The sequence below is a fragment of the Saimiri boliviensis genome, chromosome 6 (genome assembly GCF_048565385.1).
Source record: "Saimiri boliviensis isolate mSaiBol1 chromosome 6, mSaiBol1.pri, whole genome shotgun sequence".
Classification (NCBI taxonomy): domain Eukaryota; kingdom Metazoa; phylum Chordata; class Mammalia; order Primates; family Cebidae; genus Saimiri; species Saimiri boliviensis.
The window spans coordinates 82,358,980-82,385,220 of record NC_133454.1 but is presented as its reverse complement, the minus strand read 5'-3'; the positions used below and the strand labels follow the sequence as shown (position 1 = coordinate 82,385,220).

General features: G+C 40.9%; 2 pseudogenes; one reads left to right on the top strand and one right to left on the bottom strand.

The window, feature by feature from the left end:
- LOC101044766 (small ribosomal subunit protein eS12-like) lies at positions 1-8,428 on the bottom strand (annotated as a pseudogene).
- A 17,174-nt stretch (positions 8,429-25,602) lies between these two features.
- On the top strand, positions 25,603-25,995 carry LOC101029495 (small ribosomal subunit protein uS8-like; annotated as a pseudogene).
- The last annotated feature ends 246 nt before the right edge of the window (positions 25,996-26,241 follow it).

Here is a 26,241-nt window from a genome sequence, read left to right as displayed (position 1 = left end):
TTTCTTTTTTTTTTTTTTTAATGTGAGCCAAACAATTTATTTCTTCATTTCTTCCATTTGAAGTACTCTTTGATGACATCCTTGGCCGGAGATTCCTTGCCATAGTCCTTCACTACTACACAACTGCAACCAACCACTTTCTGGGGCTTCCCCTCTCTGTCAGTTTTACAGAGGCCTACCCACTCCCCTAGTTTCTTGTTGTCATCAACCTTAATTAGGTTGATCTGGTGCTCAGCACAAAGGACCTCCACCAACTTGACATACATAGGCTCATCACAGTTGGATGCAAGCACACAAAGATGGGCTTGGCGCTTGTCTAAGGTTTTGGCAGCTTCGCGAATTCCACGTGCTAGGCCATCGGATGAGGGCGGTCTTCAGCACCTCTTGTAAAGCAGTGTTAACGTCCATTACACCTCCAGCAGCAATGCCTTCCTTGGCCGTGGCGGTGGGTTACAGGTGAAGCGGAATTTTGAACACACCCAAGCCTCCGCCTCCACACAACTCGGCGGTGGCAGGGAAAGAGATGTCACTTCATTTCTAATTAGATTGAGCGTCTTTTACTATAGGAGTATAAATTGGTACAACCACTCACTACATGAACCAGAAGTTCCACTCTTAATAATACACCAAAGAGAAACTCAGACAGATGTGCTCCCAGACACGTGTACAAGAATATTCTTTGGACATTTTTGTAATAATCCCAAATGAGAAACAACTACAATGTCCTAATGTAATACTCCTTTCTAGCACTAGTGTAATAATCACAGTAGTAATTATTACTGGTGCTAGAAAGGATAAATGAATTGTGATATAATCATACAATGGAATACTATACAGGGATGAAAATGAACAACAGCTACATGCAACAACATGGGTGAATCCTTGAAATATACTGAGTAAAAGGAACATGAACTAAAAGAATCCATATAGTGTAATTGTTTTTATATAAAGATCAAAAACAAGGAAAATTTAATAGCATTGTTTAGAGATACATGTTTAGAAAGAAGAAAAAAGCTCAATAGAAGAACGAAAAGAATGACCAACAAATTTGGGGTATTGGTTATCACTAGAGGGAGAGTGTTGGGATAAAGAAGAAAAACAAAGGAAGGCGGCTTCTGGACTGCTGACAATGTTTATTTTTGCCTGGTTGCATCATGAATGTACACTATGATTCATGAAGCTATATATTTATTTTAAGCACTCCTGTCTACTATTGTATTACCATTTCAAAATTTTGCTGGGGAGACAGGGTATTACTCTGTCAACCAGGATGAAGTGCAGTGGCACCATCTTGGCTCACTACAGCCTCCACCTCCCAGGCTCAAGCGAGCCTCCCAGCTTACCCTCCTGATTAGCTGTGACTACAGGCATGCACCACACCTGGCCAATTTCATGTGTTTGTGTGTGTGTGGTGTGTGTGGTGTGTGTGTGTGTGTGTGTGTGTGTGTGTTTGTTTTTTAAATAGAGATAGGGTCTCACTGTGTCGCCCATACTGGTTTTGAACTTCTGGGCTCAAGTGATCCTTTTGCCTCAGCCTCCCAAAATACTGGAATTACAGGCATGAGCCACCATGCCTAGCCACACTTTATTTCAACGTTAAAAATACATGTTAAAGAGAACTATCAATATTCACATACCTCCCATGCACCAAGGGCTTCACTTGGTTGTGAGTCCCATCCCCTCTCATATTTTCATAGTTCTTTCTGTACACATTATTCCTCTCTCTTCCAAATCTTCAGCTTCACTCTATATTGGATCCTTTTCATTGGCGTTTAAACAAATCTCTTTCCCATCTTAAACACAACAAAAAATAACCTCCTGTTGTTCTAGCCTCATGCCCAGCTACTGTCCTCTCTCTTCCCTTTCATAGCAAAACTTCTGAGAGGAGCTGTCTGACCTCATTGCTTCTATTTCTTTACCTCCTACTCATTTCTCAATCCTCTCCAATTGGGCTTCTGCACCCATCAAGAATTGCATTCAAACAATGGTCACACTAGCCTTCATGAATCAGTGTAGCTGGTTCAGTGGGCCTTTCATCTACAATCCTTACTTGGGATATTTGACATTATTAACCACCACCTCCCTGAGACAATGTTTGTTTAATTCCTACTTCACTGGCTGCTCTCTCTCATTTTGCTTAGCTGACCTGGTGTCCTCTAGTGAGCCATGAAATTTTGTAGTTATGGGTCTTAGGCTTTCTTCTAGTTTCACTTTATATCCAGCTAAGCTCATATGTATATACAGCTGAGCTCATTCAGTCCATTGGTTTCAATTATTATTTGTTCACTGTTGTCTTCTAAACATGCATATGTTTGACCCATAGCTCTCTCTCTCTGGAACTCCAGATGTATATATCTGATCTCTTACATGATATCACCATCTGGGTAACTCAAAAGTGTCTCGAGCAACCTGTCCAAAACCACGATCTTCCTTCCACTATAAACTGGGTCTTCCCCCGGTGTTTCCGTCTCTGGGAAATCAGCAGAAACCTAGATGTCAGGCTCGATACCTCCCTGCCTGATGAATACCCTTCAAGAGTGTTCTATCATGTTTAGAAAAAAAAAAAAGTCCTTTCTAAAAAGCCTGTAATGGTCTAACCCTTCCCTACCCTGACACCTTTTCAGGCGTCTTGCATCTCTCCCTCCCAATTCTGTGTTCTTCCCACACTAGATAACTCCTAATTCCTCAAATTTATCATTTGCCAGCAGGGCCCTTATTTGTGTTTGTATAGCTCCTTAGAATTCTTCTCCCTCCTCTTTAGCTAATTAATTCCTCTCCTGTTATAAGTTCAAATGTCATTTCATCAAGAAAGTCTTTACTGATCCCTCAGACTTTATCTCCTGGTTTTGTATTGTGTTAGTTGTCTGATGCTGGGTAACAAATCTCTGTAAAACTTAATGTCTTAAAACAGTAATAATCATTTATTATTTCTCGTAGCTTTTGCCTTTGGGAATGGCATGGTTAGGTGGTTCTGGCTTGTGGTCTTTCATGAGATTGCAGATGTTGGCCAGGAATGCATTATCTGAAGGTCTGATTGAGACTGGAATTTCCACTTGAAGACAGCTCACTCATGTGGCTGGAACATTGTTGTTGGCTGTTGTTGAGAAGCTTCCGTTCTTTACACAGGACTCCCCTTATTTCCTAGGCTTCCTCACAACCTGTTGACTTGATCTCAAAGTTAAGCATTGAGAGAAACTGGGAGAGAGAAAGAGAGAGAGAGAGAGAGAGAGAGAGAGAGCGAGCGAGTGCAAGTGAGCATGCAGAAGAAAACCATATCCTTCTGTATGAATTAGCCTCAGAAGCCACATTGCACCACTTCTTCCATATTCTGTTTGTCAAAAGTGAGTCACTAAGACTGGCTCATATCTAATCAGAGAGGAATTAGATGCTACCTAATTCTAAAAAGAGGGAGAGGCAAAGCATCAAAAAAATATGCAAGTATACTTTGAAAATTACCTCATCTTTACTTTCCTTTCCTGAATTTATCACAGTCTATAATTTTACATAGCATATAATTATATTATAAAAATATAGTATATACATGTGTGATTATCTGATGAATGTTTATATTCCTGCTATGGTTTGAATGTGATTTCTTCCAGCCAAAACTCATGTTGAAATCTAATTGCTAATGTAACAATGTCAGGAGGCAAAACCTTTAAGAGGTGGGGCTTAATGGGAGGTGTTTAGGTAATGGGGCCGGATCTCTCATAAATGGCTTGGAGCTGTTCTCACAATAATGAGTTCTTGCTCTCATTAGACTGGATTCATTCCTGCAAGAGCAACTGGTTTATAAAGTGAGGACACCTTGTGTGTTGGGCCCCTTCAAATCTGACTCTCTCTTTGAAGTGCTACTGTTCTGACACAGCGGGAAAGCCCTCACCAGAATCAAGTACCATGCTCTTGAACTTCCCAGCCTGCAGAACTGTGAGCCAAATGAACCTCTTTTATAAATTACCCAGCCACAGATATTCTGCTATAGCAACATAAAATGAACCAAGACACTGCCCTTACTAGAGCACATGCTTTTTTGGAACAAGACTCCTGTCTGCTTTGCCCACAATTTCATCCCCAATATCTAACATATTACCTGGTATTAATACATTCATGTGTAATGAATATAAAGAAGTTATTAATTACATATAACACCCAGACCAGTCCTTTTAGGTAGGTATTGTTCTTTCCATTTTATAAATGTCAAAGGGAAAGCCAAAATGGTTAGATAACTTGTCCCTGGGCCAAAATCTGAATCCAAGTCTCTCTGATTCTAAGCCAGGATGATTTCTATGACTCCAGACTTCCTCTCTATGACCACAAGAGAGGAACAGAAGCTGCTTTGGCCTTGGTGAAATGGTCTTCTGTGTTTCCGCATTTCCTCATCAAGCATCCTTGGGAGCTAATTCTGCTTTCCAGATGTGTAGGTTTAAGAACAGGACTGTCCTTAAGATGAGAGAATACTCAGAATCTGGTCCTGAAAAAAAAATTCTCCAAAGCAGTCTCCTTGTGAACAAACTCACAAAGAAGGCAAAGAGAAGAGAATGTGGAGTTTCTGAAACTACGAACTTATTCTTGTCAGCGTTCACCAGAGTAGTCACAGGGACAGCTAGTGTCTCTTAACAGCAAAATTTTCTGTGTGACCTCATGCATCCTTCACTTCTGTGGAAGTTCTTATCTCCTTCTTCACTAAGGAGAAAGAGACCATTCAAGAGCTATTCTATTGAATGTGGCCATTAGTCACTTGAGGATATTTAAATTTAAAATAATTAAAATTAAATAAAACTTAAAAATTCATGTCCTCAGTCACACTAGCCACATTTCAACTGCTCAAAAGCCGCATGTGCTAGTAGCTACCATATTGGAAAGTGTAAATACAGAACATTTCTATCATCATAGAAAATTCTACTAGATGATGCTGCCAGAGAACCTAGGAAATCCTAGACCCTGAAAATTTCAATGTCATGAAGGAAGGCAAAACAAACGGCTGGAGAGTCACTGTCTTCTCTGTGACGGGCAGGGGCTTATCTACCCCACAAAAAAAAACCCAGCCCACTTGTAAAAAATGGTCTCTTAGGGGATCTGGATGTTAATTCACTTCTGCAAGTATATGCTCTCTTATCAAGACTTCTGCCTCTTTTCCTTCTGTTCTCTGAGCAATCAATCACACTTTGTTTATTTATGAGACAGACTCTTGCACTGTTGTCCAGGCTGGAGTACAATGGCGCCATCTCGGCTCACTGCAATCAATTGAACTGCCTCCTGAGTTCAAGTGATTCTCCTGCTTCAGCTTCCCAAGTAGCTGGGACTACAGGCACATGCTACCACGCATGGCTAATTTTTCTATTTTTAGTAGACATGGGATTTCACCATGTTGGCCAGGCTGGTCTCGATCTCCTGACCTCAAGTGATCAGCCTCCCAAAGTTCTCGGATTACAAGTGTGAGCCACCATCCCTGACCAATTGATCTCACTTTAAATAATCAACATCACCATCATTCTCTAAACCAAACTATTCTTCACCTCCTGTCCTGAACCCACTAAGCATATGTCTAGCTCATGTACCCTCCTCTCTGCTTCTAACCAGTCCATCTCTACACTTAGGCCAGGCTCCATTCCTCTTGTTTCAGAGTATGTGATTTCCCTCCTTCTCAAAGGTAATCCTTCCCCCAACTTCTCCATCAACATATGGGTTCTGGATTCTATGCCCTCTTCACCTCATCGGAAAATGCTTCACTATTCTCTCTATCATCTTCCTTTCATCTTTCTCTCTCCATTAGCACTGTTTCTTCAGCTTTCAAGTATGTACAACTTCGTTGCACAACACTCCCCAGTGTTGTTAGTAACTTTAATTGATGCTTTAGGGCCACCATCCCATTTCTTCTTTTCCCTATCAGTTGGCTCTGGGACTTAAGTTACCTGCAGAAAGACTACATCCTCATTTCCCACCTAGAACCTGGCTCTCAACTCACTGTTTCATCTCACTGAATACATTTATTCTGGATACACACTCAAGATTCTTCACAACCGTGCACGGATCTGACTTCCTCTCCTTCTTTTCTTACTCCTTCTTCTTCTTCTCTTTCTCCTTCTTCCTTCCTCCTCCTCCTCCTCCTCTCCTCCTTTTTCTCTTTCTTCCTCCTTCTCCTCTTCTTCTTCTTTCTTATTCCTCCTCCTCCTTTTCTTCTTCTTTTCTTTTGGACACAGAATCTTTCTCTGTTGCCCAAGGTGGTGTGCATTCACATGATCATTGTTCAAGCAGTCCTCCTACCTCCGCTTGAGTAGCTAGGACTATAATCATACACTTGGCTTTTTTTTGTAGAGACTGGGTCTCACTATGTTGCCCAGGTTAGTCTTTTTTTTTATTTTTTTATTTTTTTATTTTATTTATTTTTTTTTTTTGAGACAGAGTTTCGCTCTTGTTACCCAGGCTGGAGTGCAACGGCGTGTTCTCGGCTCACCGCAACTTCCGCCTCCTGGGTTCAGGCAATTCTCCTGCCTCAGCCTCCTGAGTAGCTGGGATTACAGGCACGCGCCACCATGCCCAGCTAATTTTTTGTATTTTTAGTAGAGACAGGGTTTCACCATGTTGACCAGGATGATCTCGATCTGTTGACCTCGTGATCCACCCGCCTCGGCCTCCCAAAGTGCTGGGATTACAGGCTTGAGCCACTGCACCCGGCATAAGGCTAGTCGTAAACTCCTGGCCTCAAGCAATCCTCCTTCCAACACTGAGATTACAGCTGTGAGCCATCGTGCCCTAACTGGTCAAACTTATTATCTATGTTTGTCTTTGTCACCTTCTAGCTACCTCATCTCTACACTTTCTACCACACAAATCTAAAGCATTCCTGTCCTGGCATCTTTATTAAAATTATTTCTCTTGCTAGAAATCCTTGCTTCATACACATTCCATCCATCACTGGAGGATGAGCTCAAGTTCCTACTTCTCTCTCTTTTTTTTTTTTTTTTTTTTTGATGTGGGGTTTTCCTCTTCTTGCCCAGGCTGGAGTGCAATGGTGCAATCTCCACTCACTGCAACCTCTGCCTCCCAGATTCAAGTGATTCTTCTGCCTCAGCCTTCCAAGTAGCTGGGATTACAGGCATGCGCCACCATACCCAGCTAATTTTTTTATTTTCAGTAGAGACGGAGTTTCATCATGTTGGCCAGGCTGGTCTCGAACTTCTGATCTTGTGATCCACCTGCCTCAGCCTCCAAAGTGCTGGGATTACAGGTAGGAGCCACTGCACTTGCCCAAGTCCCTGCTTCTCAATGAAGTCTTTCTGATGATAAAGCCCATCATGCTCTCTGCTTCCCCCGCTACCACCACTGAGACTGCCTGATGCAACTGTGTATTGCTATCTGTATATTTATATTCTCTCCCTAGTTGATTTTCAGAGTGCTTCCTGGCAAGAAATTAGCATTCACATCTTTGTACTCCCAAGAGTTTTGAGATGCAGAATTTTGTGAGGAATGGATATTCAAATATTGAATGATTGATACTCTGACATATCCCAACATAACTTCAAAAGGGGCCAGTGGTAAACTATGTAGCGCTATTTTAAATAAACCTCTTAATGAAATGCTATAAAATAGAGACTGTCACCACCATTAGCTATGTAAATGCCCTATGGATGAAGGTGCTGCATTAAAAATAGTACACCTCTGGCCGGGTGCAGTGGTTCACACCTGTAATCCCAGCCCTTTGGGAGGCCAAGGTGGATGGATCATGAGGTCAGGAGTTGGAGACCAGCCTGGCCAACATTGTAGAGTCCAGCCCTACAGGGTCCTGTGAGCCCCTCTCTGCTGGTGTGGAGACAAAAAAACTGTAGAAATAAAAGGCACAAGACGCAGAGATCAAGAAAAGAGAGTTTGGGCCCAGGGGTCCACTGCCAACCAAAGGGCAGAGTCTGGCAGGGGCCCCAAGTGTCTGCACACTCTGACTTTCATTGAGTACAAAGCTAGGGGCAGGGTAGGTAGGGTGTGGCATTAGTTGTCAGTGACAGGGTCAAGTACATCATGTGTCATATAGATAGGGGCCCAAGACTTTCTCGTAGATGAGGTAAGGAGCATAATGTGTTAGCACTTTTCCATACTTGTTAAGAAAGAACAAAGACATTAAGATTTATATTACTTTTACTGATTATCTCTTCTAAAAAACAAGGAGCCAGGTGCGGAAGCGGAACTTGAGAGTGGGCATGGAACATGAACGCTAAAGCACAGCGTCACATAGAAACAGTTAAGCCCCCGGCTGTCTGTGGGCTTACCTACCTGACAGCCGTCAGGCCTACCGCAGGAGCTCAGAGGAGCAGAGTTTTCTCCTAACTCCCCCTGAGGAAGGAGACATCTTGGCCATCTTGAACAACTCCTTCCCTAGCTGGCTGAACAGCGGGGGCTTTCCCACAGTGGAGGCACCCTCGAGCAGCCCTTGCATGGGTGTGACAAAGGGCTTAAAGCATCTTGCCTTAGAGTCATTTCTTTGACAATGTCACCCTAGGTTCACACTTCCGACCTGAGAGGCATTAGTAAAAGAATTAGGATCACCTATGAATAACTAAGATCTCCTATGAATAACTAATAACTACTGCTGTTATATTTCTAGTTACTTTCTTCTTCATTATTTATATGGAAATAGGCTGAGGCTTCTGGCTCCTGCCTCAGCACTTACGGGGCTCCCCTTTACAAACATGGTGAAACCCTGTCTCTACTAAAAGAACAGAAATTAGCCAGACATGGTGGCACGTGCCTGCAATCCCAGCTACTCGTGAGGCTGAGGCAGTAGGATTGCTTGAATTCAGGAGGTGGAGGTTGCAATGAGCTGAGATCACACCGCTGCACTCCAGCCTGGGCAACAGAGCAAGACTCCATCTGCGTGAGGGAGGAGGGAAGTACACCACTTTGGAAGATCCTAGGATGACCAGTGTGAATGGGTGCTGGGAACTGCAAAGAGCTGATCAGCTGGCAAGTGTCATTGCTATTATTTATGGATTTTGATGGGTGAGGGGGAAAAAAAAATCTGTGCTTTTTTTCCACCTGCTTTAGGAGGAAGAGAGGGGCAGGGAGCCAGAGTAAAGGCTTTGGAGCCCAGCAAGACTGGGTTGAATCTCAGCCTCACTGTTTAATTGATGTATAAAAGCAAGTAAGTAATTTATTTTTATACTGTAGAAAAATATTGCTGGTCTGTTTAAGGGCATTTAAAATAAAAACATTACTAATATTCTGTTTACATGTATTTTGAAGTATGTGTTAATATACAGTATGTATATATATATATGCACAGAAAAAGGACCAGAAAGCTATATGCCAAAATATTGACAGGTAACTAGATAATAGGTGACTTTTATTTTTTTTCTTTGTTCTTTTCTGTGTTTCTCAAGTTTAAAGCATCATGAGCCAGGCGTTGTGACTCATGCCTGTAATCCCAGCACTTTGGAAGGCTGAGGCAGGTGATCACTTGAGGTCAGGAGTGGCAACATGGTGAAACCCCATCCCTACTAAAAATACAAAAAATTGGCCAGGCGTGGTGGCTCACGCCTGTAATTCAAGTACTTTGGAGGCCAAGGCGGGCAGATCACCTGAGGTTGGGAGTTCAAGAGCAGTCTGACCAACCTGGTGAAACCCCGTCTTTATTTAAAAAAAAAAGAAAAAGAAAGAAAAAGAAAAAAGTAGCTGGACATGGCGGCCTGTGCCTGTGGCCCCAGCTACTTGGGAGACTGAGGTGGGAGAATTACCTGAGCCCAGGAAGTCAAGGCTGCAGTGAACCGTGATCAAGCTACTGCACTCCAGCCTAGGCGACAGAGGAGACGTTGCCTAAAAGAAAGAAAGAGAAAGAAAAGAAAAGAAAAGAAAGAAAGGAAGGAAGGAAGGTGGGAAGGAAAGAAGGAAGGGAAGAAAGAAAGAAAGAAAAAAGAAAGAAAGAAAGAGAAAAGAAAGCAAGCAAGCACGCACTGTGACTTTCATAGGGAAGGTCAGCTAAGAAATGATCTGCATTGAATAACTGCACTATAAAACCCCTGAGTATCTATGTTTTAAGGTTTGTTTGTTTGTTTTGAGATGGAGTCTTGCTCTGTCACCCAGGCTGGAGCACAGTGGTGTGATCTTGGCTCACTGCAACCTCTGCCTCCTGTGCTCAAGTGATTCTCCCGCCTCAGCCTCCTGAGTAGCTAGGACTATTAGGTGCATGCCACCATAATGGCTAATTTTTTGTGTGTATTGGTAGAGATGGTATTTCACCATGTTGCCCAGGCTGATCTTGAACTCCTGAGCTCAGGCAATCTGCCCACCTCAGCCTTTCAAAGTGATGGGATTACAGGTGTGAGCCACTGCACCCGGGCTGTTTTAAGCAAAATCCAAAGCAGATTTCCGGAGGAAGACAGCCATTATACCATAACACTCAAACAGCTCTGTGGAGAAGCCCAACGGTAGGTAAACCAGAGCCTCCCATCTGCAGTCGGCATTGACTTGCCAGGCATGTGACAGCTGCCTTAGAAGTGGACCTGGCAACCTCAGGAGAGGTTGCCCCCACCCTTCAGTTCATGTACTCCCAAATTCCTGACCTATGGAAACTGTGAAAGAGAATAAGTATTGGTTTGATCCGTGAGATTTGAGGTCGTTTACTCTGCAATTGCTAACAAATACAGGTTTGTCTGCTCTCCACTGACTATATTTGGTAGGCATGTTGCTGTAGTGATGCTGTGTTCTTCTGATAGCTTTCTGTCATGTCCTGTATGATTTCAACTTGTCACACTTTTGGTGATGTTAAATTTGATCACTTGATTAAAGTGGTATGTACCATGCTTTGGAGTTGGAAAGTTACTCTATTTTTATGTACATAATTAATAAGCTATTTGGGGAAATACATTGAGACTGTGTAACTATTCTGTATCTTATCAAACTTTCACTATATCCACTTTTTTTTTTTTTAAACAGAGCCTCCCTCTGTCACTCAGGCTGGAGTGAAGTGGTGTGATTATGGCTCCCTATAACTTTGAACTCCTGGGCTCAAGCAATCCTCCTGCCTCAGCCGCCCAAGCAGCTAGGACTTCAGGTATGCAACACCATGCCCAAGTAATTTTTAAATTTTTTGTAGAGGCAGGATTTCACTATGTTGTCCTGGCTGATCTCCAACTGTATTCAAGCAATCCTCCTGCCTCGGCCTCCCAAAGTGCTGAAGTTACAGGCATGAGCCACCTTGCCTGGTCTATTCATTATTTTATATCCACATAAATGTTTGGACTCATATTTTACTCAGTGGGTTATAATCCCTTAGTATCATTATTTATTTTGATAATCAGATCATGCTGTATTTGGCCAGAGTCCCTTCAGCTGGTTTCTATATGCTTTTGAAATGCCTCTATTAGTGTTTGAGTACTTTGCAATCTTCTGACACGAAAAATGTTTCAAGCACATCTGATAATTTCCTTGGCCAGCCCTTGAATCAGCCATTTCTCCAAAGAGAAATGATTCCTTTTAATGAAGAAAGGTTTTTAAAAGTCAAGGTCTGGGTACAAGTTATGCTCGTGGCTCTTGTAACACTACTTAACCTCAGTACATCTTACTGGACAAAGTTAGGTGCCATATATATATACACACATTTACTTACGTCTTTTTTCTCTATCCATCTACATATGTCAACAACCATAAATTTATACTCATACCTCCAAACACCCTTGGATTCATTCTAGTTGCCTCTAATTTCCTTCTCCAACAGTGAACAAACTGGTTCTCACTATTCTTTTTTTTTTCCATAAATTATTGGGGTACAGATCATTTTTGGTTACATAAGTTCTTTAGTGGTAATTTGTGAGACTTTGGTGCACCCATCATTTGAGCAGTATACACTACATCCTATTTGTAGTCTTTTATTCCTTCCCCCAACCCTTCCCCCCAAATCCCCAAAGTCCAATGTATCATTCTGATGCCTTTGTGTCCTCATACCTTAGTCCCACATAACAGTGAGAATATATGATGTTGGTTTTCCATTCCTGAGTTTCTTCACTTAGAATAATGGTCTTCAATCTCATTCAGGTTGCTGCAAATGCCATTAATTCATTCCTTTTTATGGTTAAGTAGCATTCCATCATATAAATATACCACAGTTTCTTTATCCACTCATTGATAGATGGATATTTGGGTTGACTCCATGATTTTGTCGTTAACAAGATTAACCAAGAAAAGAAGAGAGAAAATCCAAAGAACCTCATTAAGAAACAAAACAGGAGATACTGCAACTGACACCACTGAAATATAAAAGATCATTCAAGATAGAAGAAATAGATACATTCCTGGAAAAATACAACCCTCCTAGCTTAAATCAGGAAGAATTAGATACCCTGAATGGACCAATAATAAGAAGAGAGATTGAAATGGTAATTTAAAAATTACCAACAGAAAAAGTCCAGATTCAGGTGGATTCACAGCAGAATTCTACCAGACATTCAAAGAAGAATTGGTACCAAGTATTTTGGTGCTATTCCACAATATAGAAAAAGAAGGAACCCTCCCTAATTCATTCTACAAAGCCAGCGTCACCCTAATACCAAAACCAGGAAAGAACATAAGCAAAAAAAAAAAAAGTTACAGACCAATATCCTTGATGAACATAGATGTTAAAATCCTTAACAAAACACTAGCTAGCTGAATTAAACAACATGTCAAAAAGATAATCCTCCATGATAAGTGGGTTTCATACCAGGGATGAAGGGATGGTTTAACATACCCATGTCAATAAACATATTTATTATTTATCTGCATCTATTGAGATGATCATATGATTTTTGTTTTTAATTCTGTTATGTGGCGTATCACAGAATTAAAAACAAAAATCGTATGATCATCTCAGTAGATGCAGAAAAAGCATTCGACAAAATTCAGCATCCCTTTATGATTAAAACTCCCATTGTTCTTTTTTAGTTTTGTTTTGAGACAGAGTCTAGCTCTGCTGACCAGGCTGGAGTGCAGTGGTACAATTTCAGCTCACAGCAACCTCTGCCTCCTGGGCTCAAGCCATCCTCCCACCTCAGCCTCTCGAGTAACTGGGACTACAAGCACATGCTACCATGACTGGCTAGTTTTTGTATTCTTTTTGTACAGATGAGGTTTTGCCATGATGCCCAGGCTAGTCTTGAACTCCTGAGCTCAATGATCTGCCTGCCTTAGCCTCTCAAAATACTAGGACTACAGGCATGAGCCAGTGTACCCAGCCTTATTATTCCTAATGTGTTATTTTTATCAATTTCTTCATTATAAGCAATTTTTCTTCACCACACCCTGCCCTACTTCCCCTACAAGGATGCCATTATTACCCCTCTTCAGTTCTGATATCCACACTGGGGACATCCTTGTCCAGCAGTACGGGAATATAGATATGACAGTCTACCCTTTGTTATCAGTTTCCACTGATGTGTGACCAACCACCCCAAAACATAGTAGCTTAAAACAATAATGATTTATTATTTCTCACAATTCTGTGTGTTGGCTGGGAGGTTCTGCTTTTCTCACTTGAGTTCATTCATGGAGCTACCTTCAGTTAGTAGATTGCAGGGAGAATGGCCATTTTCAGATGCCCTCACTCCCATGTCTGAGATCTCAGCTGAGATGGCTGGGATAGCTCAGCCTCTCTCCTCCAGACTATGGTCTTTCATGTAGGACTTGTTCATATGATGTTGAAAGTTTTCAAGAAAAGCAAAAACAAAGCGGGAAGGCTTCTTCTTTTTTTTTTTTGAGACAGAGTTTCACTTTTGTTACCCAGGCTGGAGTGCAAAGGCGCAATCTCCGCTCACTGGCACCTCCGCCTCCTGGATTCAGGCAATTCTCCTGCCTCAGCCTCCTGAGTAGCTGGGATTACAGGCACATGCCACTGTGCCCAGCTAATGTTTTGTATTTTTGGTAGAGACGGGGTTTCACCATGTTGACCAGGATGGTCTCGATCTCTTGACCTCGTGATCCACCTGCCTCAGCCTCCCAAAGTGCTGGGATTACAGGCTTGAGCCACCGCGCCCGGCCTGGGAAGGCTTCTTAAGTCATACAGTGTCTCTTACACCACGTTCTACTGGTCAAAGCAAGGTCAGCCCTGATTCAAGGAGTGGAGAAATTGTCAACACCTCTGGATGGTAAGAGCTGTAACATCCAAGTCACATTACAAAGGAGCACTGACCTAGGGAAACATAATTCACTGGGGACTGTTAGTGTAATAATTTACCATACTTTCCCAACAGAGCAATAAAAATGCAACATTAAATATATTTTTGAAAAACATACATCATTTTAATTATTTCTCTAAACTAGAAAAACTATAAGGAATCTACAGAGTCATACATGATGTGAAAGCAGGAACCCTGAGAGATGAGTAACCCCTAGAAAACCCTGCCAAATGCCAGAGAACTGGGGCTCCTGCCTTCAAGCCATGTGATGCGTGGAGAATAGAAAGTAAAGCCGAAGGCCACTGTAAGCAAGGAATCAAACCTGAGACCCTTATGTAAAGCTGGGACCCCACTCTCAGAGCAAGGTGAATAACAAAAATAACCTCTCTGCAAAAAAAAGAAGACAACATTAGCCGGGTGTGGTGGCACGTGCCTGTAATCTCAGCTACTCGGAGGCTGAGGCAGGAGAATTGCTTGAACCTCCGGTAGGCGGAGGTTGCGGAGAGCCGAGACCGCACCGCTGCACTCCAGCCTGAGTGACAAAGTGGGACTCTGTCTCAACAAAAAAAGAAGACAACAAAAAAACTTGTATTCATGTCTTGACCTTGGTGTTGGATGTCAGGGAAAATAATCATCTGAAATCTGTAACCACAAACTGATCATCCAATGGTTTTACAGTGTTTCGACAAAGAAAAATGCAGGCTGATGATACTATTTAAAGTGGTTGCTTGTTGGCTGCTAGTTGACTAAGAGACATAAATATAAATCCTATCTGGAATACTGCATACTCGATCCAGGCCCCCAAGAACTCCCACAGATAAAGTTCCAACAAAAATTAGTAACTCACTGTAAAAATAAAAAAATCACAAAACATACTAAGAAGCAAGACATCATCCACAGGAACCAGCAGAAAAAACAGAAGGCAGAAATAAACAGCTACGGATACATAGAGTAATATGATCATGGACATGAGTAGAGTAATAAGGAATATGAGACATGGACACTGAAGTAATTGTTTGATATGTGCTATGAACGGAATTGTGTTTCCCGAGAACTCTTATGTGGAAGCCCCAGTCCTTAACTTGAATGTTTTTGGAGTGAGGAAGTAATTGAGGTTAAATGAGGTTATAAGAATAGAGCCCTGGTCTGAAAGGATTAGTGTCCTTATAAGAAGAGACACTAGAGAACTCACTCTGACCCTCTGCCAAATGAGTATAGAGGGAGAAGTTGCCTCCTGTGAGCCAGGAAGAGAATCCTCATCACAAACCCAGCAATGCTGGCACCCTGATCTTAGAATTCCAGCCTTTGGACTGTGAGAAAATAAATTGTTTTAAGCCACCCAGTCTATGGTGTTTGTTAGGGCAACCTGAACTGACTAATACAATATAATTAAATAAATATAAGACCAGCTTAAAATATGAACATGGAATAACAAGGCAGAATTGAGAAAAGTTTACATAGAAATTCTTTTTTTTTTTTTTTTTTTTTTTTTTGAGACGGAGTTTCACTCTTGTTACCCCGGCTGGAGTGCAATGGCACGATCTCGGCTCACCGCAACCTCCGCCTCCTGGGTTCAGGCAATTCTCCTGCCTCAGCCTCCTGAGTAGCTGGGATTACAGGCACGTGCCACCATGCCCAGCTAATTTTTTGTGTTTTTAGTAGAGACGGGGTTTCACCGTGTTGACCAGGATGGTCTCGATCTCTTGACCTCGTGATCCACCTGCCTCGGCCTCCCAAAGTGCTGGGATTACAGTACAGGCTTGAGCCACCGCACCCGGCCCACACTGACTTTTGAATATTGACTCTATTTATTTATGTCTTCCTAAATTTCTCTTAGAAATATTTGGTAGTTTCCAATTTAAAGATCATAAACGTTTTTCATCAGATTTATTCCCATGTATGTAATACTTACTGTCTGCAAATGAAATTCTTTCCTTAATTTTATTTTATAAATGTTTATTATTAACATACAGAAATATAATTGTTTATGTATTAACTTTGTATCTGCAAACTTGCTAAATTCACTTAAGTATTTCAATAGTCGTTTTTGTTTCTTATGTACTTAATTATATATCTGCAAATAAGGACAATTTTAGTTCTTTCTTCTTTTCTAAGGTCTCCAGCACAAAACTGAATAAAACTGGTGACAGTGGGTAGCCTTATCTTGTTTATGAAATCAGTGGGAACGTTCAATACTTTGCCATTGTGTAGGATTTCAGCTATAGAATGTCGTGGGCTTTTGTTTTGTTTTGTTTTGTTTTATATGCACAAAATTCGGAACTAATTCTTTTTTTTTTTTTTTTTTTAGAGATAGGGTTTCACCTTGTTAGTCAGGCTGGTCTCAAACTTCTGACCTTAGGTGATCCACCCACCTCCGCCTTCCGAAATGCTGGGATTACAGATGTGCTCTACCGCGTCAAGCTTTTTTTCCCTTTTCTTTTTGAGATGGAGTTTCACTGTTGTTGCCCAGCCTGGAGTGCAATGGTGTGCTCTGGGCTTACTGCAAGTGCTGACTCCTGGGTTTCAGCAATTGTCCTGCCTCAGCCTCCCAAGCAGCTGGGATTACAGGCGTGCGCCACCATGCCCAGCCAATTTTGTATTTTTAATAGAGACGGGGTTTCTCCATGTTGGTCAGGCTGGTCTTGAACTCCTGACTTCAGGTCATCTGCCTGCCTCAGCCTTCCAAAGTGCTGGGATTACAGGCATGAGCCACTGGGCCAGGCCCAGAACTAATTTTTAAAAAAACATCCTTTAGCCCAGGGGTTCCCCAGCCCCCAGGCCATAGAAGGTATGTGGCATGTTAGGAAAGACCCACACAGCAGGAGGCGAACAATGAGCCAGTGAGTGACTCTTCCTCTGTATTTACAGCGGTTCCCCATAGCTCACATGACTGCCTGAGCTCCACCTCCTGTCAGATTAGGGGAGGCATTAGATTCTCAGAGGAGCGCAAACTCTGTTGTGAATTGCGCATGTGAAGGATCTAGGTTGCATACTTCTTAGGAGAATCTAATGCCTGATGGTCTGTCACCATCTCCCATCACCCCAGAGGGGACTATCTACTTGCAGGAAAATAAGCTCAGGGCTCCTACTGATTCTACATTATGGTGTTGTATAATTATTTTATTATATATTACAATATAAAATAATAGAAATAAAGTGCACAATAAATGTAATGTGCTTGAATCATCCCAAAATCATCCCCCTACCTTGGTCTGTGGAAAAAATGTTTTCCACAAAGCTGGTCCCTGGTGCCAAAATGGTTGGTGACCCCTGCTTTAAGCCGCAAGTAAGTTATTAAGACTTGTTACTGTGAACTCAGAGGCAAGTTGTAAAGTATAATTAACAAAGAACAAGCAAAGTAATTTACTTCTGAATGTGGAATTGAGAAGCAAATGTTTAAATAAAATTTTTGAAGAGTTTTAAATCTAGGTAAAATTTACATATGTAAAAATGAACAGATCTTATCAATTTTAATATACCCGTGTAACTAGTACCTCAATCAACATACAAAACATTTCTACCTTCTCCCAAATTTTATCTTGCTTCCTTCCAGTCACTACTCACACCACATATGCAAGCATTATTCTGATTTCTGTCAATGTTTTAATTTTGCTGCTCTATAATCTCACATCCATGGAATCATAAAGCATGAATTCTTTTGTGTTTGGCTTCTTTGCTGAGCAAAATATTTTTAGCATGACATAAATTTTTATTAACTCTCCTATTTGATGAACATTTAGCTGTTTCTAGTTTGGGGCTATTATAAATAAAGCTGTTTTAAATATTTCCATACAAGTCCTTTTGTGAACTGAAGTTTTAATTTCTCTTGGGTTAATCCCTAGGACAGGAACTGTTGGGTCATAGATTAAGTCTGTCTAACTTTATAAGAAACTTCTAAAGTTTATTATAATGATAGTGCTGTTTTCGATTACCACAAGCAATATAAAACAATATATGAGTACCAAATGTTTTATATCCTCTACAACATTTGTTGTTAGTCTTTTTAAGTTTTAGCTTTTTTTTTTTTTTTTTTTTTTTTTTTTTTTTTTTTTTTTTTTTTTGGTAACAACCTTTTCAGCAGATTAAGAAAGTTCTCTTCTATTTCTAATCTGCTGTAAGACATTGTTTATGACAGTTAAATGTTATCAAATACTTTTTCTGCATCTCATAAGACACTTGTAAGATTCTCATTTATTTTATTCATGTGGTGAATTATGCTGATTGATGTTTTAACAAATTTACTGAGGCATGTTTTACGTATCTTAAATTCACTAATTTTAAATGCACAGTTTGATGAGTTTTTATAAATTTATCCTGTTGTGCAATCACTATCACATGATATCACCGCTAAACTTTCCTTATTGTTCCCCCTTGCAGTTCATTGCTCTTATTTTTCCAATCCCCAGGCAATCTCTGAAATGTTTCCTATTTGTTCTGTTTGTATAATTTTGTCATTTCTAGAAATTCTATGTAAATGAAATCATAAAACATACGTCCTTTCCCATGTGTCAAGCAACCGAAGCCTCCTGCCAACAGCCATGTAAGTAAGACATCTTGGAAGCAAAACTATCTGGTTCTCTTCAAACCTTCAGATGACTGCAGCCTTAGCTGACATACTGACTGCAACCTCGTGAGAGACCCCAAATCTACCTTTCTGAGCAACTATCAAATGTCTGACCTACAGAAACTATGAGATAATAAATATTTTTTGTTTAAACCATTAAAAATTGAACTAATTTATTATGCAGTAATAGATATGAATATACTTGAATTCAAGTGGAAAAAAACTATTGGTCATTAAATATTACACTTTTTACATAATGCTGAATTTTTATTTTATTTTATTTATTTATTTATTTTGAGACGGAGTTTCACTCTTGTTACCCAGGCTGGAGTGCAATGGCGCAATCTCGGTTCACCGCAACCTCCGCCTCCTGGGTTCAGGCAATTCTCCTGCCTCAGCCTCCTGAGTAGCTGGGATTATAGGCACACGCCACCATGCCCAGCTAATCTTTTGTATTTTTAGTAGGGACGGGGTTTCACCATGTTGACTAGGTTGGTCTCGATCTCTCGACCTTGTGATCCACCCGCCTCGGCCTCCCAAAGTGCTGGGATTACAGGCTTGAGCCACCGCGCCTGGCTGAATTTTTAAATATAGAATTCTGTGTATAGGTTCATGAGAGATGGTAATCTGTAATTTTCCTTTCTTAGAATGTCCTCTTGGAGTTTTGGTATCAAGATTAGGCTAGCTCATAAAATGAACTGGGAAATGCTGTCACATTTTTATGATCTCAAAGAGTATCTGGGCCGGGCACAGTGGCTCATGCCTGTAATCCCAGCACTTTGGGAGGCTGGGTGATAGAATCACAAGGTCAAGAGATCGAGACTATCCTGGCCAACATGGTGAAACCCCGTCTCTACTAAAATATAAAAATTAGCTGGGCATGGTGGTGCATGCCTGTAGTCCCAGCTACTCGGGAGGCTGAGGAAGGAGAAATGCTTGAACCCTGGAGACGGAAGTTGCAGTGAGCCGAGATTTTGCCACTACACTCCAGACTGGCACCTGGTGACAGAGCAAGACTTTGTCTCAAAAAAAAGTGGGCCCACGGCCGGGCGCGGTGGCTCAAGCCTGTAATCCCAGCACTTTGGGAGGCCGATGCGGGTGGATCACGAGGTCGAGAGATCGAGACCATCCTGGTCAACATGGTGAAACCCCGTCTCTACTAAAAATACAAAAAACTAGCTGGGCGTGGTGGCGCGTGCCTGTAATCCCAGCTACTCAGGAAGCTGAGGCAGGAGAATTGCCTGAACCCAAGAGGCGGAGGTTGCGGTGAGCCGAGATCGCGCCATTGCACTCCAGCCTGGGTAACAAGAGCGAAACTCCGTCTCAAAAAAAAAAAAAGAAAAGAAAAAAAGAAAAAAAAAAAAAAAAAAAAAAGTGGGCCTGGCGCAGTGGCTCAAACCTGTAATCCCAGCACTTTGGGAGGCCGAGGAGGGTGGATCACGAGGTCAAGAGATCGAGACCATCCTGGTCAACATGGTGAAATCCTGTCTCTACTAAAAATACAAAACATTAGCTGGGCATGGTGGCGCATGCCTGTAATCCCAGCTACTCAGGAGGCTGAGGCAGGAGAATCGCCCGAACCCAGGAGGCGGAGGTTGCAGTGAGCGGAGATCGCGCCATTGCACTCCAGCCTGGGTAACAAGAACAAAACTCTGTCTCCAAAAAAAAAAAGTTTCTATAAAATTAATATTTATTATATATTTAGAAGAGCTCAAGAGTGAGAATATTTAAGAGTTTCTTTGGAGAAAGTTTACAAATTACAAATGGAATTTATTTTATAGATATGGAACTATTGAGCATTTCTATTTTTTATTTCAATATTGTTAACTTTTATTTGTGTAATAATTTATTTTATCCCAATTGTCAAAATCATTACCCTAAATTATTTAATAATATACTTCTATCTTTTTATCTGTAGAATTTTTGAAATTCGTAATTTGTGCTCTCTCCCTTATTTTCATCAATTTTTTCTGTGGATTTATTGATTTTAATAACATTGCAAAGAACCATGCTAGGCTTTGCTTGTTAAGTTTCTGTATTGTGTGTTCACTTTCTCTTTCATTATTTTCTTCTCTTATCTATCCTACTTTATTTGGGTTGTTTCCAGTTGTATTTTAGCCTAAGTTGGAGACTTTTCTAATTTATTTTCAGTCATTGTCTTTTTTTCTCATACATATATTTAACATTTTACATTTCTCTCTAGGCACTGCTATAGATAAGCATCCAATTTCAAAATATCTAGGGATTCTAGGAATCTTTTAAAAATTTATTTATATTGGCCGGGCGCGGTGGCTCAAGCCTGTAATCCCAGCACTTTGGGAGGCCGAGGTGGGTGGATCACGAGGTCAAGAGATCGAGACCATCCTGGTCAACATGGTGAAACCCCGCCTCTACTAAAAATACAAAAAATTTAGCTGGGCATGGTGGCACGTGCCTGTAATCCCAGCTACTCAGGAGGCTGAGGCAGGAGAATTGCCTGAACCCAGGAGGCGGAGGTTGCGGTGAGCCGAGATCGTGCCATTGCACTCCAGCCTGGGTAACAAGAGCAAAACTCCGTCTCAAAAAAAAAAAAAAAAATATTTATATTTGAAATCTACTATGTTCAACAAATATAGTTTATATTTTTGCTATTCAAACTACTCATTAAAATTTCCATGCTTAAAAGTTGTTAAATCTTCTAATTTCTTTTTATTGTATGAAATCTCCTTATCTTTAGTAGTATTTCTTTTGTTGGTGTCTTATTTTGTTGTTTATATATGTATGGACACATATATACACTCATGTATATATGCACATTTATGCACTTAATGACAGTATCAAACTATAAAACAAAAATGAATAGAATTAAAAGGAGAACTATGCAAATTCACAATTACAGTTGAAAACTCTGGTATCAGTTCTTATACGAAATAATAGAACAAGCAGATAAAAACTTATTAAGGATATAAAAGATTTGAAAAGTGTAATTAATCAACCTGACTTAATAGATGTTTATAGAACAGAACAGCCAATCACTGTTAATCACATTATTTTCAAGTGTATAGGGAACATACGCCAAAATACGTTTCTTCTTTTTTTTTCTCTCTCTCAATGTATCTTAATTTTATACTTAAAAGAATTTTTCTCCATGGGGTATATGAACAGCTTTATGTTTTTTCTTTTTCTTTTCTTTTTTTTTTTTTTTTTTTTTTTTTTTGAGACAGAATCTCACTCTGTTGTCCAGGCTGGAGTGCAGTGGCATGATCTTGGCTCACTGCAGTCTTCATCTCTTGGGTTCAAGCAATTCTCCCGCCTCAGCCTCCTGAGTACTTGGGATTACGGGCACCCACTGCCACACATGGCTACGTTTTTGTATTTTTAGTAGAGACGGAGTTTCACCATGATGCTCAGGCTGGTCTTGAACTCTAGACCTCAGGTGGTCCGCCCCGCTACCCTTCCTCCCAAAGTGCCGGGATTACAGGTTTGAGCCACTGCACCAGGCCGATATAAACAGCTTATATCTGACCTTTAAAAAATTATATGTGTATATTTTTTGAGACAGGATCTGGCTCTGTCACCCAGGCTAGAGCGCAGTGGCGGGATCATAGCTCACCGCAGCCTTGACCTCCCTGGCTCTGGCTATCCTCCCATCTCAGCTTCCCAAATAACTGGCACTACAGACACATGCCACCACACCTGACTAATTTTGTTTTTTCTATGTTTTAAGAGACAGGATCTTGCTATGCTGCCCAAGCTGATCTTGAATTCCTGACCTCCAGTGATCTTCCCATCTCAGAGCATTTATCTTTTAATTGCAGTGATTCATCCATTTACATTTAATGTTTATACTTAATGAAATAATTGAGTTTGGGTCTACTGTCCTTCTGTTTATTTTCTATTTGTTCATTCTATTCCTTTGTTTCTTCCTTGCTCCTTCCTTACTGTTTTTTGGATTAATAAAATATTTTTCTTTGACCTTTTTCTTCTGTTTTGGTCTTTGAGTAATGTATACTTTTATTAATCATTTATTGGTTACCAAATAAATGATAACATATTCCTTTGTTTATTAAAGCCTACCTTTAGTGAAAAGTTTTGCTACTTCCTGAACCACACCAAGAATTTACAAGTTGGTGAGGTGCAGTGGCCTGTAATCCCAGCACTTTGGGAGGCCGAGGCAGGCAGATCACCTGAGGTCAGTAGTTCAAGACCAGCCTGGTCAACATGGTGAAATTCCACCTCTACTAGAAGTCCAAAAATTAGCCAGGTGTGGTGGTGACGGGAGCCTGTAATCCCAGCTACTCAGGAGGCTGAGGCAGGAGAATTGCTTTAACCTGGGAGGTAGAGGTTTCAGGAAGCCAAGATCCTGCCACTGCACTCCAGCTGGGGTGACAGAGTGAGACTCCATCTCAAAACAAAAAAAACAAAAAAAAAAAAATTTTTTTTTACAAGTTTGGTTCCATTTATATCCTTCTCACATTTTTTTTTTTTTTTTTTTTTTTTTTTTTTTGAGACGGAGTTTCGCTCTTGTTACCCAGGCTGGAGTGCAATGGTGCAATCTCGGTTCACCACAACCTCCACCTCCTGGGTGCAAGCAATTCTCCTGTCTCAGCCTCCTGAGTAGCTGGGATTACAGGCGCATGCCACCATGCCCAGCTAACTTTTTTTTTTTTTTTTTGAGATGGAGTTTCGCTCTTCTTACCCAGGCTGGAGTGCAATGGTGCGATCTCGGCTCACTGCAACCTCCACCTCGTGGGTTCAAGCAATTCTCCTGCCTCAGCCTCCTGAGTAGCTGGGATTATAAGCACACGCTACCATGCCCAGCTAATTTTTTGTATTTTTAGTAGAGACGGGGTTTCACCATGTTGACCAGGATGGTCTTGATCTCTCGACCTCGTGATCCACCCTCCTCGGCCTCCCAAAGTGCTGGGATTACAGGCTTGAGCCACCGCGCCCGGCTCCAGCTAACTTTTTTATATTTTTAGTAGAGATGGGGTTTCACCACGTTGACCAGGATGGTCTTGGTCTCTTGACCTCGTGATCCACCTGCCTCGGCCTCCCAAAGTACTGGGATTATAGGCTTGAGCCACCGCGTCCGGCACCTTCTCACATTTTATGTTATAGTCACATATTTTACCACCTATGTTTTAATCCCTACATGGTATTATTACTAGTGTTTTTAAATAGTAAAAATTTATTTATTTTATCTACATATTTATAGCCAAGTGCTTCTGACTGGGGTCATTTTCATTTAGTATACATAATTCCCTTGAGTATTTCTTACAGTGCAAGCCTTCTGGTGACAAATTTTCTCAGCTTTTGTCTGAAAAGTCTTTAATTTTAAAGGATAAAATTCTAAGTTGGCAGATTTCTTTAAAATCCCACCATTTTGAAGATTATCTTTCTATTGTCTTCGGTCTATTATAACTTTTGATAAAAAGGCAACCGAATCTTATTTCTTTTGAAGGCAAAGTGATTTTTCTTCTATTTACTTATATTTTGCCCTTTGCCTTTAATTTTCAGCAGTTTGACTATAATAAACCTAGGAATAGTTTTTTTTTATTTATCCAACTTGGGGTTCAAAGAAACCTTTAAATCTGTTTTAACATATTTCATCAGGTTTGGAAGTTGTGGGACTAGTTTATCTTCAGATATCATTACTTCAGTCCCTAACACCTCTCTGCTTCTGCTATTCCACTTATTTGTAGATTAGATCTTCAGATCTTCCTTTGTGCCTGATACTTTTCATATACTCTTCTCTAATTTCCAATGGGTTTCCTACTCTGCGTTTTAACCTATATATTTTCATTTTGAATTCATTAGTGTTCTCTTGTGCTGTGTTCTAATCTGCCCTTAAACCCATCTATTGAATTCTTTTTTTTTTTTTTTTTTGAGGCGGAGTTTCATCCTTGTTACCCAGGCTGAAGTGCAATGGCACGATCTCGGCTCACCGCAACCTCCGCCTCCTGGGTTCAGGCAATTCTCCTGCCTCAGCCTCCTGAGTAGCCGGGATTACAGGTACGTGTCACCATGCCCAGATAATTTTTTGTATTTTTAGTAGAGACGGGGTTTCACCATCTTGGCCAAGATGGTCTCGATCTCTCGACCTTGTGATCCCCCCGCCTCGGCCTCCCAAAGTGCTGGGATTACAGGCTTGAGCCACCGCGCCCGGCCCCCCATCTATTGAATTCTTAATTTCAGTTATAATTTATATTTTCATTTCGAAAATTTCAATTTTATTTTGTTTATGGTTGCTGATTCTCTGAGGAAATTTTCTATTTTTTTTTTTTTTGCACATATTAGTCACAGTTATTTATTTATTTACTGAGGCGGGGTCCTTCTCTGTCACCTAGACGGGAGTGCAGTGGCACAATTACAGCTCATTACGGCCTTGACCTCCTGGGTTCAAGTGATCTTCCTGCCTAATTTGTTTATTTTTCTGTAGAGAGTTAAGTCTCACCAGGTTGCTGGGGCTGGTCTTGAACTCCTGGGCTCAAGTAATTCTCCCACCTGAGCCTTCCAAAGGACTGGGATTACAGGAATGAGCCACCATGCCTGGCCAATCACAGTTACTTAAAATTCCTATCTGATAACTACAATAGCTAATTAAACCTGGTTCTTTTTCTATTGTCTGTAGTGGGTCCTAGATAGGAGACTTCAATTCTTTCACCACTGATATTATCTAACTGGTATTCATATTCAAAAAATATTGTTTAATATGACATCAAAGGCACAAACAAGAAAGGTAAAAGATGAATGGACATCAAATTTGAAAACTATGCAACAAAGAGCATAACAGAGTGAAAAAGCAACATAAAGAATGAAATAAAATATTTGCAAATTATATTTCTGATAAGGAGTTAATATTCAGAATTTGTAAAGAACTCCTACAACTCGCTCTTTCCACCGTCCTTCTGTGCCGCCACAATGGTGCTCATGAATGTCCTGGCTGATGCTCTCAAGAGCATCAACAATTCGGAAAAGAGAGGCAAACGCCGGGTGCTTATTAGGCCGTGCTCCGAAGTCATCGTCAGGTTTCTCACTGTGATGATGAAGCATGGTTACATTGGCAAATTTAAAATCATTGACAATCACAGAGCTGGGAAAATTGTTGTGAACCTCACAGGCAGGCTAAACAAGTGTGGCGTGATCAGCCCCAGATTTGATGTGCAACTCAAAGATCTAGAAAAATGGCAGAATAATCTGCTTCCGTCCCGCTAGTTTGATTTCACTGTACTGACAACCTCAGCTGGTATCACGGACCGTGAAGAAGCAAGACGAAAACGCACAGGAGGGAAAATCCTGGGATTCTTTTTCTAGGGATGTAATACATTTATTTACAAATAAAATGCCTCATGGGGGTGGGAGGGGGAAAGAACTCCTACAACTCAACGACAAAAACAACCCAATTAAAACACGAACAATGGATTGAATAGACATTTCTCCAAAGAAGATATACAAATGGCCCACAGGCCCGTGAAAAGATGCTCATTATCATTATTAATTAGGAAAATGCAGGTGAAGACAACAATGAGATGCCACATCACAACCAATAGAATAGCTACC